General features: G+C 47.3%; 1 protein-coding gene across 2 annotated transcripts in view; it reads right to left on the bottom strand.

Annotated features, from left to right (window-relative positions):
• Positions 1 to 858: 858 nt before the first annotated feature.
• Positions 859 to 16,515, bottom strand: part of LOC132207708 (utrophin-like) — a 427,430-nt gene continuing 411,773 nt past the window's right edge. For both annotated transcript variants that reach the window (XR_009443722.1, XM_059643604.1), the window contains one exon: positions 859 to 953. The gene's annotated coding sequence lies outside the window, so the exon portion shown is untranslated. The remainder of the gene's footprint in view (positions 954 to 16,515) is intronic.

The following is a 16,515-nucleotide window of genomic DNA, read 5'->3' as shown; positions in this document are numbered from 1 at the left end:
AGTTCACCTAACTTCTCCTTTACCAATCTTCTATCTGCCTCCCCACTTCTCCCTATTTTTTTCAGAATCCCCTTCTCCTCCCCCATTTTTGAAGAAGGGTCTCGACCCGAAACGTCAGCTTTCTTGCTTCTCTGATGCTGCTCGGCCCGCTGTGTTCATCCAGTTCGACACCTTGCTCTCTCAGATTCTCCAGCATTGGCAAGTTCCTACTATCTCTTGAGGAAACTTACTTGTTTTTGCACCCAAACTGTGGTGAGAATGTGGAACGCACCGACTGTGTGGGTGGTAGAGTCAGAAAGCATGATAACATTTAACAAGTCTTTGATTGGGCATTTGCGATGCCAAGGCATACAAGGCTCTGGGTCGAGAGCTGGGAAATGTGATGAGAATAGTTCGGGACTTGCATCTTGTGAGGGCACATACAATTTGCTGAAGGGTCTGTTCCATTGCCATAGCACTCTATTATGCTGTCCCTCAATGATCCTACGACAACTAAGTGAAGGTTTACAGAAACAGGTACTTTTCAAGGACAATGCCAAAAGGAAAAGTGATGCACAGTCAAAGTGCATGTAAGAATTTAACCAAGGATTAACACCACTGAAGAACTGGAATTTGTGCCAATGCACCAAACCTGCAGATGAAAATGCAGTGCCCAGTTTGATTGCAAACTGCAACAACCACCAGTTAGTAACATGATCCATGGAAATATCTGAATGCCTGCTGTTGTGATCTCAAGCATTTACCTGCGTCGAGTGAAATCCACCACCATAGTTCTGTTGTATCGTTAGCCACCTCGCAATCGGTGTTGTATAGTCAATATCATTCCTTGACAATGCTTGAAGCAAGGCATAAGCAGTGGTTTCCACAGTCATCGCAGAAGCCTGTGCTGCTTCAATTGGATACGGCTTCTCGTCCTCCAACAATGGAGGCTTTCCAGGAACCAACATCAGAATCTGTCATTTGAGAAAGGGATTAGCTGAGAATAAAGTTTACATCATATAGATTTTTGTTTGCATTTCACCAACACAACAATGGTTTTGCTGGTCAAGATCCAGCATTATCTCACCACTGATGTCTATAACATTCTCCATACTTTCCGCTCAGTGATGGGTCCTTTTGTTTGGGAAAAATAGGCACCTTCAAATGCAAATGAATCAAGGTGAGCTTTAGTTTCTCATCAGGCTACATGGCAGTTATTACAAGATGTTCTGAACAAAAGGTGAAGGAGCAGATGAAACCATTCACCAGTCTGGATGATCTTCTTGCCCTCATCCTGAGGAGGCATCACAGATCTTAACTTACACGCAATTCAAATTATTTCATGCAATGACAAGACTGAATGTTCCGGATACTGCAAATGCCATGGCACCTGGCAGCATCCCACAAACTGTACTGGAACAATGTGCCCCAAGGTCGCCACACCAACAGTAAATGTTTTCCAGTACATTTTTAAACACTTGCAACACTCACATTTCAGAGAAAGATGACCTATCACGCAATCGGCAGACAAATTGTCCTGACCAATTATGACCTCAATGTATTCTCAATCATCAGCAAAGTAATGCAACATCTGGATGACAGTGCTGTCAAACAGCTGCACACTAAGGTTCAGTTTACTTTTCGTCATGCCACACTTCTCGTAACCTCGTTCAGGATTTACCACAAATATGATCAGAGATCCTGAGCTTGAAAAGGAAGGAAAGTGCAATCTGTCATTTCCACCCTGGCAACTTCTGATTGAATGTGGTGTTAAGCAGAGAAATAGAAAATTGAGTCAGTGGCATTCACTGGATACCTGCACTGGTTGAAGTCATGTCTTCATTTGAACCAAAGTGGAGACATGAACGTTCATTGAATATTGTCCAGGTGTCCAGCAGAATTCATGACTTTTCCAACAGTGAAGTCAACGATGAGAAAATACAGTGAGACTTGGACAACGATCAGGCTTGGCCTGACAAAGGATAAGTAACATTTGCACCATACAAGTGCTAAGCAGCAATCAGCTCCAACAAGAGCGAATATGACCATATCACAAAATTCCATGTCCTTACTCTCACATCATCCTTACATTTTTTTAAATGTGCAAGTGTTATCCAAGCCATACAGGGTAATCGACCAGGTGTTGGAAATGAGGTTAGAACAATTCAGTGCTTGTCTTTGACTCTCACAGAATCCGTGAGCTTAAGAATTTAATTCTCCTGTACTGTCGCCCACTGAGGTGCTTGGCTATCCACTTAATCAAGGTTAACACTGATCTAAAACTAAACTGGAACGGTTATATAATCTGCAGCTGCCAGGTCCGTGGTACAAACCGCCCTGCTGTGGGACAGGGTCAGGCAAATCCAAGTGAGTGATCGTGGTTGGAGACTCATTCGTTGGGGGCATAGTTTCTGTAGCCACATTTGAGATACCAGGGCTGTGTGTTGCTTCCCTGGTACCAAGGTCAAGGACATCTCTGAGTGGTTGCAAGAAATTCTTAAGGGGGAGGGTGAGCAGCCAGAGGCCATTGTGCACATTGGTACCAATGACGTAGGTAGAAAGAGGGATGAGATCCTGTGGACTGTGTACAAGGAGTTAGCAAAGAGGCTGAAAGGCAGGACCTCGAGGGTAATAATTTATGGGTTGCCACGAGTGCCACATGTTAGTGAGTTAAGTCAGAGAAAGATAGGTGAGATGAATGCATTGGTTAAGGAGCTGGTACTGGGGGCAGGCTTTCAGGTTCATGGATAATTGCGACCGCTTCTTGGGCAAGGGGTGACCTGTGTAAGAGGGATGGGTTGCACCTAAACTGAACGGGAACAAATACCCTCACAGGGAGGTTTGCTAGTGCTACTTGGGAGGATTTAAAGACTGGCAGGCAGCTGGGAACCAGAGCAGCAGGTCAGCAAGTAGATGAATTGATGGCAGGTACATGCTAGGACCAATAAATCAGAAAAGAATGGCAGTCAGAGACAGGTACATGAACATGATGGCATGAACAAGCTGAAATATGTTTATTTCACTGCCAGGAGTATTACAGGTAAGGCAGATGAGCTTAGAGCCTGGATCAGTACACGGGACTCTGATGTTGAGGCCATTACAGAGGCTTGGTTGAGACAGAGACCGGACTGGGTGCTCAATGTTCCAGGGTTTCATTGCTTTAGACAAGATAGAGGGGAAGATAAAAGAAGGAGGTGCTCTCCTAACCTGTGGGAAATGTTGCATCTGTACCTAGAAAGGACATTCTGGAGGGCTTGCCCACTGAGGCAACAGAGGTAGCTTTAAAAAATAAGATAGACACAATCACTCTGATCAGATTAAACTAATAGCCTGCTCCCCTTTTGCCACTGACACACTGAGGAACAAATATGTAGGCAGCTTTTGAAACAATGCAATAAGTCAGAGTTGTCACAGTCAGTGAATTTAACCTCCACGGTATTGACTGGGACTCCCTTAAAACAAGAGTTTAAATGAGGCTGAATTTGTTAAGTCTATCCAAGAGAGTTTCTTGACACAGTATGTGGAGAGAAGATGGGCCATACTGGACTTTGTCCTGGTCAGGTAACTGGTGAGAAGGGTGGGAAAGCATTTTGGAAATAGTGATCACAACTCCTTAAATTTTAAGATTGCTATGAAGAAGGATAAGTCAGGACCTTGGGGGAGAGTAAATTATATCAATTTTAGGTAGGAGCTGGGGAGTGTTAATTGGGAGGAGCTGTCACATTTGCCATATGGGAATTGTTTAAAGGCCTGCTTATGAGTTTAGGATCAGGAAGGAGGAAGGACAACGATGGCAAGGTAAAAGACCCTTGGATAATTGGGGAGGTTGTGAAGTTAGTCAAAAGGGAAAAACAAAAATATGTCAGGTTTAGGAAGCTAAAATCGAACAGGGCTGACATAAAGAAAGCAGAAAAAGAAAGGCGATCAAATGACCTTGGCAAGGAGGGTTGAAGGAAATCCCAAGGCATTCTGTGCATACATCGAAAACAAGGGGATAAATAGCAAGAAGGTACGACCATTCAGGATAAAGGAGGGAACTTGTGTTTGGAAGCAGAGGATGTGGGCAAGATCCTAAATTAAGTCCGTGCATCACTATTCACTCAGGCGAAGGGTGTGGAGGATAGTGGGATTTGTGTGGAGCATGCTCATGTGATAACAGCATTTTGAAATCAAGAAAGAGCATTAAGGTGGATAAGTCCTCAGGACCCAATGGTATCTCCTCAAGGTTTTTGAGCGAGGTGAGAGAAGAGATTGTCGGGGCATTCAGCAATATCTTTGTATCCTTGGTAGCCACTGGAGGGGTACTGGAGGATTAGCAAGTTGCTAAATGTTCTTCTTCTGTTCAAGAAGGGAAATAGGGTCAATCCAGGAAACTCTCGACTAGCGAGTTTCTCATCGTTCATTGGAAGCTATTGGAGAGAATTCTTAGGGATTGTATTTATCTGTATTTGGAACAGCATGGCCTCATTCGGGACAGTCAGCATGGCTTTGTGCAGGGCAGGTCATGTCTTCCTAACTTGACTGAATTTTTTGAGGAGGTGACGAATGTGATCAATGAAGGTAGAGCAGTGGATATTGTTGACATGGATTTTAGCAATACTTTCAACAAGGTGCCTCATGATAGGATCATCCAGAAAATTAAGATGCACCGAGTCAATGGTGGCTTGGATGCTTGGATTCACAACTGGCTTGCCCAGAGAAGACAGAGGCAAGAGGTGGAATGGTGCTTTTCAGGCTGTAGATCCAGGACGATTGGTGTTCCGCAGGGATCTGTGCTGGGACCTCTGCTGTTTGTGGTCTATACAAAATGACTGAGGTGAAAATATAGATGTATGGGTTAGCAAGTTTGCAGACAATAGAATGATTGGGAGAATCAGGAGGAGTGTAGACGTCATAAAAGGATACAGATCAGTTGCAGAAATGGCAAGTGGATTTTAATCCATTAAATGTGAGATGCTCCACTTTGGGAAATCAACTATTACAGAAAAATATACAGTTAATGGCACCCCTCAGTGCAGAATTGTTAAGGTGGGGATGCAGGTGCACTCAATCTGTTCATTGAGAACTGTCGACGTGCTATCACCTCAATTTCTCTGTTCCCTGCACCAAACCCAACCTACGTCCTGCCCAACTGACTGCCCTCCACGCACTCATATCTCACCCTGACTTTGTTATTAAGCCTGCCGATAAGGTGGTGCTGTTGTGGTCTGGTGAGCTGAAGTCTACCTTGCAGAGGCTGAGCGCCAGCTCTCAGATACCTCCTCCGACTTCTCCTGGACCATGACCGCACCGGGCCATTGTATCTACTACAGTAACTGATCTTGGTCTATCTGGTGATCTTCCCCCTCTGTTTCCAAGCTGAAAGGCCACAGCTCCCCACAGGTTGCCCCTACATCCCCCTAAAAATCCACAAATGAGACTGTCCTGGCAGACCCATTGTTTCAGCCTGTTCCTGCCCCAAAGAACTCATCTCTTCCGACCTTGACTCAATCTTCTGTCCCCTGGTCCAAGCACTGCCCACGTACATCCAGAAATACTCTGACATTTTACGCAGTTTTAAAAACATCAGTTTGCCGGTTCCAGCTGCGTCCTCTTTACCATGAACGTGTAATTCCTTTCCACATCCATTCCCCACCAGGAGGTTCTTAGGGCTGTCCCCTTCTTCTTGGAGCAAAGACCTGTACATGCCCCTCCCACCACCACCCTCCTCCACTTGGTCGACCTCATCCTCACCCTCAACAACTTGTTGTTTAACTCCTCTCATTTTCTTCGGGTAAGAGGAGCAGCTCCGGGCACCTGCGTGGGCCCGAGTTAAACCTGTCTCTTCACGGGGTACGTGGAACATTCCCACCCACAACACTTTCTCCGATACATCAATGATATCATCCGGCTGCTTCTCTCTCTTGTCTGAAATTGGAAAACTTCATCAACTTCGCCTCCAATTTCCGTCCTGCCCTCACTTTCACCTGCTCTACCTCTGACTCTACCCTTCCCTTCCTCAACATTTCTGCTTCCATTCCTGGGGGTAGGCTTCGCACTAATACCCATTACAAACTCTCTGACTCTCACAGCTACCTGGTCTATATATCCTCACACCCCACTTTCTGTAAAGACTCCAACCTCTTCTCTCACTTCCTCCATCTCCATCGAACATGTTCTCATGAGGCCAACATCAACAAGGGAGCCTCCAAAATGTCCATCTTCTTCCTCAACTGAGGATTCTCCGGCTCCGTGGTCGACAGGGCCCTCAACTGTGTCCAACCCAGCACTTTTGCCCTCACCTTTTCTCTTCCCTCCCAAGATAGCAATAAGGTTCCACTTGACCTTACCTATCAACCCACATACCCACATCCATACCAACCTCAGGCACCATTTCCACCACCACCAGCAGGATGCCGCCACCAGACACATATTCCCCTCCCCTCCCTTATCTGCCTTAACCGGATCACCAGGAGGAAATGCAAGCAGACACGGGGAGAACGTGCAAACTTCGCACAGACAATTGCCCGAGGCTGCAGTGCGAACCACTGAGCCACTGTGCTGCCCAGAATCTTGGTGGTGTGGATGAGCAGAGAGATCTCGGTGTCCATGTGCGTAGATCCCTGAAAGTTGCCACGCAGATTGATAGGCTTGTTCAGAAGGCGTACGGTGTGTTAGGTTTTATTGGTACAGAGATTGAGTTTCGGAGCCATGAGGTCATGTTGCAGCTGTACAAAACACTGGTGCGGCCGCGCTTGGACTATTGCGTACAGTTCTGATCGCCACATTATCGGAAGGATTTGGAGGGGGTTTATTAGGATCTTGTCTGGTGTGGAAGGAAGGTCTTATGAGGAAAAGCTTCGGGACTTGAGGCTGTTTTTGTCAGAAGAAGGTGAAGAGGCAACTTAATAGAGACATACAAGATAATCAGAGGATTAGATAGGTGGACAGCGATAGTCTTTTTCCTCGATGGTGATGGTGAGCACGAGTGGAGATAGGTTTAAATTGAGGGGAGATAGATATGGGAGGTTCTTTATTCAGAGAGTAGTATGGGTACGGAATGCCCTGCCTGCAACAGGAGTAGATTGCCAAGTTTAAGGGCATTTAAATGAACATTGCTAAATATATGGATGGTAATGGAATAGTGTCGGTTAGATGGGCTTCAGGTTGGATTCACAGGTTGGCGCAACATCGAGGGCTGAAGGGCCTGTACTGCGCTGTAATGTTCTATGTTCTATGTCATAATACTTCAGTGAATTCTGGTTACCCTGCCGTAGGAAGAATGCTGTTAAACTATACAGAGTGCAAAAATAATTACAAAAGGTCATTGCCGGGACTGGAGGGTTTACGAGGAGTGGTGGATAGGCTCGGACTTTTTCCCTGGAGTATCGGAGATGAAGGGGTGACTTTCCAGAGGTGTAAAAAATCATGATGGGCATTGATAAGGGGAATAACCAAGGTAGGGGAGTCCAAAGCTAGAAGGGAGTAGGTTCAAATGTGAAAGGGGAAAGATTTAAAAGTGACCCGACCGGCAACTTTTCCCACACAGAGGGTGGTGCGTGAATGCAATGAGCTGCCAACAGACGTGGTAGAGGCAGATAAAATTTCTGTATTTAAAAGACATTTGGACAGGTACACAATGAGGAAAGGTTTAGACGGATACCAAACGCAGGCAAATGGGACCGGTTAAGTTTGGGACACCTGATCAGTACAGATGATTAGGACTGAGGGTCCTGATTCTGTGCTGTATGACTCTATGAATCTATGACTGAAGAGCTAACTAGGTGTGTGGATGAGGGCAATGCATTTGACACAGTCTACTTGGGCTTCAGCAGAGCTTTTAACAAGATTCCCCATTTGAAGACTGTTAGAACAGGAAACAGTCCATGCGATCCGAGGACACATGTGCACAGGAAATCATAACTCATGTAATTTGAATGAGTTTTTTAAAGTAGTAATGAAGAGCATTGATTGAGGCAGAAACATGGACGTATATGGGTTTCAGTAAGGCGTTCAAGAAGGTTCCTCACAGTAGTCCAGTAGGGAAGTTAAATCACACGGAGCACAGGGAGAGCTAGCCATAGAAGATAGAACATAGAACATTACAGCAGAGTACAGGCCCTTCGGCCCTCGATCTTGTGCTGACCTGTCATGCCGATCTCAAGCCCATCTAACCTGCACTATTCCATGTACGTCCATATGCTTGTCCAATGACCACTTAAATGTACCTGAAGTTGGCGAATCTACTACCGTTGCAGGCAAAGCGTTCCATTCCCTTACTACTGTCTGAGTAAAGAAACTACCTCTGACATCTGTCCTGTATCTTTCACCCCTCAATTTAAAGCTCTGCCCCCTCGTGCTCGCCATCACCATCCTAGGAAAAAGGCTCTCCCTATCCACCCTATCTCACCCTCTGATTATTTTATATGTTTCAATTAAGTCACCCCTCAACCTTCTTCTCTCTAATGAAGACAGCCTCAAGACCCTCAGCCTTTCCTCGTAAGACCTTCCCTCCATACCAGGCAACATCCTAGTAAATCTCCTCTGCACCCTTTCCAAAGCTTCCACATCCTTCTTATAATGCGGTGACCAGAACTGTATACAATACTCCAATGCGGCCGCTTCAGAGTTTTGTACAGCTTCACCATAACCTCTTGGTTCCGGAACTCGATCCCTCTATTAATCAAAGCTAAAACACTGTATGCCTTCTGAACAGCCCTGTCAACCTGGGTGGCAACTTTCAAGGATCTGTGTTCATGGACACCGAGATCTCTCCGCTCATCTATACTACTAAGAATCTTACCATTAGCCCTGTACTTTGCCTTCTGGTTACTCCTGCCGAAGTGCATCACCTCACGCTTGTCTGCATTAAACTCCATTTGCCACCTCTCAGCCCAGCTCTGCAGCTTATCTGTGTCTCTCTGCAACCAATCCTTTGTCACGATCCACAACTCCACCTATCTTAGTGTTGTCTGCAAATTTACTAACTCATCCTTCACTGCCCTCATCCAGGTCATTTATAAAAATGACAAACAGCAGTGGACCCAACACCGACCCTTGCGGTACCACCAGAAACTGGTCTCCAGGATGAACGTTTCCCATCAACTACCACCCTCTGTCTTCTTTCAGCAGGCCAATTTCCGATCCAAACTGCTATATCTCCCACAATTCCATTCCTCTGCATTTTGTACAATAGTCTGTTATGGGGAACCTTATCGAACGCCTTGCTGAAATCCATATACACCACATCAACCGGTTTACTCTCATCTATCTGTTTGGTCACCTTCTCAAAGAACTCAATAAGGTTTGTGAGGCACGACCTACCCTTCACAAAACTGTGCTGACTATCCCTAATCAATTTCTTCTTTTCTAGATGATTATAAATCCTGTCCCTTAGAACCTTTTCCAACACTTTACCAACAACTGAGGTAAGGCTCACTGGCCGACAATTACCAGGGTTGTCTCTACTCCCCTTCTTGAACAGGAGAACCACAATTGCTATCCTCCAGTCATCTGGCACTATTCCTGTAGACAATGATGAGTTAAAGATCAATGCCAAAGGCTCGGCAATCTCCTCCCTGGATTCCCCGAGGATCCGAGGATAAATCCCATCCGGCCCAGGAGTCATAGCTGTCTTCACCCTCTGTAGGATTTCAAATACCTCTTCCTTGTGAACCTCAATCCCACCTAGTCCAGTAGCCTGTATCTCTGTATTCTCCTCGACAACATTGTCGTTTTCTAGAGTGAATACTGTTGAAAAATATTCATTTCACGCTTCCCCTATCTCATCTGACTCCACACACAACTTCCCACTACTATCCTTGATTGGGCCTAATCTTACTTTTCTCATTCTTTTATTTCTTAAATACCGATAGAAAACCTTACGGTTTACCCTGATCTTATCCGCCAACAACTTCTCAAATCTCCTCCTGGCTCTTCTGAGCTCTCTCTTTCGGTCTTTCCTGGCTACCTTGTAACCCTCAAGCACCCTGACTGAGCATTCACATCTTATAGTAACAGAAGCCTTCTGCTTCCTCTTGACCAGAGATTCCGCTTCCTTCGTAAACCACGGCTCCCGCGCTCTACAGCTTCCTCCCGGCCTGACAGGTACATACTTATCTAGGATACACAGGAACTTTTCCTTGAATAAGCTCTACATTTCTATTGTGCCCATCCCTTGCAGTTTCCTTCCCCATCCTATGCTCCCAAAATCTTGCCAAATCTCATCGGAATTGCCTTTCCCCCAGATAACTCTTGCCCAGTGGTGTACACCTCTACCTTTCCTTCACTAAAGTAAACATAACAGAATTGTGATCGCTGAGGTTGGCAGTTTATTATCTTAGAATTGTGATCGCTATCACCAAGGTGATCACCTACTTCCAAATCTAACACCTGGCCAGGCTCATGACCCAGTTCCAAATCTGATGCGGTCACTGCGCTCCAATTCCATTAGTCACTACATCCCACTTCCCTCAGTCACTACATCCCACTTCCCTCAGTCACTGCATCCCACTTCACTCAGTCACTGCACCCCAAGGCCCGTCAGGCACTGCATCCCTATTACCTCATTCACTCCTTCCCATTACGTCAGTCACTGCATCCCATTTCACTCAGTGACTGCATCCCATTTCACTCAGTCACTGCCTCCCATTTCAGTGAGTCACTGCCTCCCATTTCAGTGAGTCACTGCCTCCCATTTCAGTGAGTCACTGCCTCCCATTTCAGTGAGTCACACCCTCCCATTTCAGTGAGTCACACCCTCCCATTTCAGTGAGTCACACCCTCCCATTTCAGTGAGTCACACCCTCCCATTTCAGACAGTCACTGCATCCCATGTCCCCAGAGTCACTGCGTCCCATTACACTCAGTCACTGCATCCTATTTCCCTCAGTCACTGCATCACATTTCACTCAGTCTCTGCTTCCAATTTCCCTCAGTCACTGCGTCCCAGTTCACTCAGTCAGTGTTTCCCATTACACTCAGTCACTGCGTCCCATTTCCCTCAGTCACTGCAAACCATTTCTGACAGTCACTGCAACCCATTTCACACAGTCACTGCATCTCCTTCCCCTCAGTCACTGCATCTCCTTCCCCTCAGTCACTGCATCCTATTTCCCTCAGTCACTGCATCCCATTTCACGCAGCCACTGCACCCCACTTCACTCAGTCACCGCATCCCATTTCACTCAGTCACTGCATCCCATTTCAATCAGTCACGACATCCCATTACACTCAGTCACGGCGTCCCATTTCACTCAGTCACGGCGTCCCATTTCACTCAGTCACTGCCTCCCATTTCACACAGTCACTGCCTCCCACTTCACACAGTCACTGCCTCCCACTTCACACAGTCACTGCCTCCCATTTCAGTCAGTCACTGCATCCCATTTCAGTCAGTCACTGCATCTCATTTCAATCAGTCAATGCATCCCATTTCACTCAGTCTCAGCATCCCATATCACTCAGGCACTGCATCCCATTTCCATCAGTCGCTGCATCCAATTTCCTGCAGTCACTGCATCCCATTACACTCAGTCACTGCATCCCATTTCACTCAGTCACTGCATCCCTTCTAACGGAGACAGTGAATCCTGTTCAACTGCAACAGTGAATCCATTTCGATCATCACCACACCCAATTCCCACAGTCACGGCATCACATTACACTCAGTCACTGCATCCCATTACAGTCAGTCACTGCACCCTATTTCCCTCAGTCACTGCGTCCCATTTCACTCAGTCAGTGCATCCCATTTCCCTCAGTCTGGGCGTCCCATTTCACTCAGTCACTACATCCCATTTCATGCAGCCACTGCATCCCATTTCACGCAGCCACTGCACCCCATTACACTCAGTCACTGCATCCCATTACCGTCAGCCACTGCATCCCATTTCACTCAGTCACTGCATCCCATTTCCCTCAGTAACTGCATCACATTCCCCTCAGTCACTGCATCCCATTTCACTCAGTCACTGCATCCCATTTCACTCAGTCACTGCATCCCATTTCACTCAGTCACTGCCTCCCATTTCAGTGAGTCACTGCCTCCCATTTCAGTGAGTCACTGCCTCCCATTTCAGTGAGTCACACCCTCCCATTTCAGTGAGTCACACCCTCCCATTTCAGACAGTCACTGCATCCCATGTCCCCAGAGTCACTGCGTCCCATTACACTCAGTCACTGCATCCTATTTCCCTCAGTCACTGCATCACATTTCACTCAGTCTCTGCTTCCAATTTCCCTCAGTCACTGCGTCCCAGTTCACTCAGTCAGTGTTTCCCATTACACTCAGTCACTGCGTCCCATTTCCCTCAGTCACTGCAAACCATTTCTGACAGTCACTGCAACCCATTTCACACAGTCACTGCATCTCCTTCCCCTCAGTCACTGCATCTCCTTCCCCTCAGTCACTGCATCTCCTTCCCCTCAGTCACTGCATCTCATTTCCCTCAGTCACTGCATCTCATTGTCCTCAGTCACGGCATCCCATTACACTCAGTCACTGCATCCCATTTCACGCAGCCACTGCACCCCACTTCACTCAGTCACCGCATCCCATTTCACTCAGTCACTGCATCCCATTTCACTCAGTCACGACATCCCATTTCACTCAGTCACGACATCCCATTACACTCAGTCACGGCGTCCCATTACACTCAGTCACGGCGTCCCATTTCACTCAGTCACGGCGTCCCATTTCACTCAGTCACTGTCTCCCATTTCACTCAGTCACTGCCTCCCATTTCACTCAGTCACTCCCTCCCACTTCACACAGTCACTGCCTCCCATTTCAGTCAGTCACTGCATCCCATTTCAGTCAGTCACTGCATCTCATTTCAATCAGTCAATGCATCCCATTTCACTCAGTCTCAGCATCCCATATCACTCAGGCACTGCATCCCATTTCCATCAGTCACTGCATCCAATTTCCTTCAGTCACTGCATCCCATTACACTCAGTCACTGCATCCCATTTCACTCAGTCACTGCATCCCTTCTAACGGAGACAGTGAATCCTATTCAACAGCAACAGTGAATCCATTTCGATCATTACCACACCCAATTCCCTACAGTCACGGCATCACATTACACTCAGTCACTGCATCCCATTACAGTCAGTCACTGCATCCTATTTCCCTCAGTCACTGCGTCCCATTTCACTCAGTCAGTGCATCCCATTTCCCTCAGTCTGGGCGTCCCATTTCACTCAGTCACTACATCCCATTTCACGCAGCCACTGCATCCCATTTCACTCAGCCACTGCACCCCATTACACTCAGTCACTGCATCCCATTACCTTCAGCCACTGCATCCCATTTCACTCAGTCACTGCATCCCATTTCCCTCAGTAACTGCATCACATTCCCCTCAGTCACTGCATCCCATTTCACTCAGTCACTGCATCCCATTTCCCTCAGTAACTGCATCACATTCCCCTCAGTCACTGCATCCCATTTCATTCAGTCACTGCACCCCAGTTCACTCAGTCAGTGCATCCCATTTCCCTCAGTCACTGCGTCCCATTTCCCTCAGTCACTGCAACCTATTTCCCACAGTCACTGCATCTGCTTTCCCTCAGTCGCAGCATCCCAATTCACTGAGACAGTGAATCTCATTGAACTGAAACGGCGCATCCCCTTACCCTCAGTCACAGCATTCCATTTCCCAGAGTCACTGCATCTCCTTTCCCTCAGTCACTGCATCTCATTTCCCTCAGTCACTGCATCCCATTTCACTCAGCCACTGCAACCCATTTCACTCAGTCATTGCATCCTTTTTCACTCAGTCACTGCATCCCATTTGACTCAGTCACTGCATCCTATTTAATGGAGACGTTGAATCCTATTCAACTGAGACAGTGCATCCATTTCCATCAGTCACCGCACCTGATTCCCGACAGTCACCGCATTCCATTTCCCTCAGTCACCGCATCCCATTTCCCTCAGTCACCGCATCCCATTTCACTCAGTCACTGCACCCCATTTCACTCAGTCACTGCATCACATTACCCTCAGTCACGGCATCCAATTACCCTCAGTCACGGCATCCAATTACCCTCAGTCACGGCATCCCATTTCACTCATTCACAGCTTCCCATTTCACTCAGTCACTGCATGCCATTTCCCACAGGGACGGCATCTCCTTTCCATCAGTCAATGCATCACATTTCACTCAGTCACTGCATCCCATTTCATTCAGTCACTGCATCCATTTCCCCACAGTCTCCGCATCACATTTCACAGAGACACGGCGTCCCATTTCACTTCGCCACTGCAACCCGTTACCCTCAGTCACAGCTTCCCGTTTCCACAGTCACTGCATCTCCTTTCCCCAAGTCACTGCATCCCATCTCCACGGTCACTTGCACCCATTTCATTCAATCACTGCCTCCCATTTCCATCACTCACTGCATCCCATTTCCAAAAGTCACTGCATCCTATTTCCCTCAGTAACTGCATCCCATTTCCCTCAGTCACTGCATCCCATTTCCATCAGTCAGTGCATCCCATTTCCCTCAGTCAGTGCATCCCATTTCCCTCAGTCAGTGCATCCCATTTCCCTCAGTCAGTGCATCCCATTTCACTCAGTCCGTGCATCCCATTTGCATCAGACACTGCATTTAATCTCCATCAGTCACTGCATCCCACTTCACACAGTCATTGCAGCTCATTTCACTCAGTCACTGCATCCTATTTCCCTCAGTCACTGCATCCCATTACACTCAGTCACGGCGTCCCATTTCACTCAGTCACGGCGTCCCATTTCACTCAGTCACGGCGTCCCACTTCACGCAGTCACTGCCTCCCATGTCAGTCAGTCACTGCATCCCATTTCAGTCAGTCACTGCATCTCATTTCAATCAGTCAATGCATCCCATTTCACTCAGTCTCAGCATCCCATATCACTCAGGCACTGCATCCCATTTCCATCAGTCACTGCATCCCATTTCCTTCAGTCACTGCATCCCATTACACTCAGTCACTGCATCCCATTACACTCAGTCACTGCATCCATTCTAACGGAGACAGTGAATCCTATTCAACTGCAACAGTGAATCCATTTCGATCATCACCACACCCAATTCCCCACAGTCACGGCATCACATTACACTCAGTCACTGCATCCCATTACAGTCAGTCACTGCATCCTATTTCCCTCAGTCACTGCGTCCCATTTCACTCAGTCAGTGCATCCCATTTCCATCAGTTTGGGCGTCCCATTTCACTCAGTCACTACATCCCATTTCATGCAGCCACTGCATCCCATTTCACGCAGCCACTGCACCCCATTACACTCAGTCACTGCATCCCATTACCGTCAGCCACTGCATCCCATTTCACTCAGTCACTGCATCCCATTTCCCTCAGTAACTGCATCACATTCCCCTCAGTCACTGCATCCCATTTCACTCAGTCACTGCATCCCATTTCACTCAGTCACTGCATCCCATTTCACTCAGTCACTGCCTCCCATTTCAGTGAGTCACTGCCTCCCATTTCAGTGAGTCACTGCCTCCCATTTCAGTGAGTCACACCCTCCCATTTCAGTGAGTCACACCCTCCCATTTCAGACAGTCACTGCATCCCATGTCCCCAGAGTCACTGCGTCCCATTACACTCAGTCACTGCATCCTATTTCCCTCAGTCACTGCATCACATTTCACTCAGTCTCTGCTTCCAATTTCCCTCAGTCACTGCGTCCCAGTTCACTCAGTCAGTGTTTCCCATTACACTCAGTCACTGCGTCCCATTTCCCTCAGTCACTGCAAACCATTTCTGACAGTCACTGCAACCCATTTCACACAGTCACTGCATCTCCTTCCCCTCAGTCACTGCATCTCCTTCCCCTCAGTCACTGCATCTCCTTCCCCTCAGTCACTGCATCTCATTTCCCTCAGTCACTGCATCTCATTGTCCTCAGTCACGGCATCCCATTACACTCAGTCACTGCATCCCATTTCACGCAGCCACTGCACCCCACTTCACTCAGTCACCGCATCCCATTTCACTCAGTCACTGCATCCCATTTCACTCAGTCACGACATCCCATTTCACTCAGTCACGACATCCCATTACACTCAGTCACGGCGTCCCATTACACTCAGTCACGGCGTCCCATTTCACTCAGTCACGGCGTCCCATTTCACTCAGTCACTGTCTCCCATTTCACTCAGTCACTGCCTCCCATTTCACTCAGTCACTCCCTCCCACTTCACACAGTCACTGCCTCCCATTTCAGTCAGTCACTGCATCCCATTTCAGTCAGTCACTGCATCTCATTTCAATCAGTCAATGCATCCCATTTCACTCAGTCTCAGCATCCCATATCACTCAGGCACTGCATCCCATTTCCATCAGTCACTGCATCCAATTTCCTTCAGTCACTGCATCCCATTACACTCAGTCACTGCATCCCATTTCACTCAGTCACTGCATCCCTTCTAACGGAGACAGTGAATCCTATTCAACAGCAACAGTGAATCCATTTCGATCATTACCACACCCAATTCCCCACAGTCACGGCATCACATTACACTCAGTCACTGCATCCCATTACA

Source organism: Stegostoma tigrinum, unplaced genomic scaffold (genome assembly GCF_030684315.1).
Source record: "Stegostoma tigrinum isolate sSteTig4 unplaced genomic scaffold, sSteTig4.hap1 scaffold_127, whole genome shotgun sequence".
NCBI classification, from domain to species: domain Eukaryota; kingdom Metazoa; phylum Chordata; class Chondrichthyes; order Orectolobiformes; family Stegostomatidae; genus Stegostoma; species Stegostoma tigrinum.
This window is presented reverse-complemented; position numbering and strand designations above follow the sequence as displayed.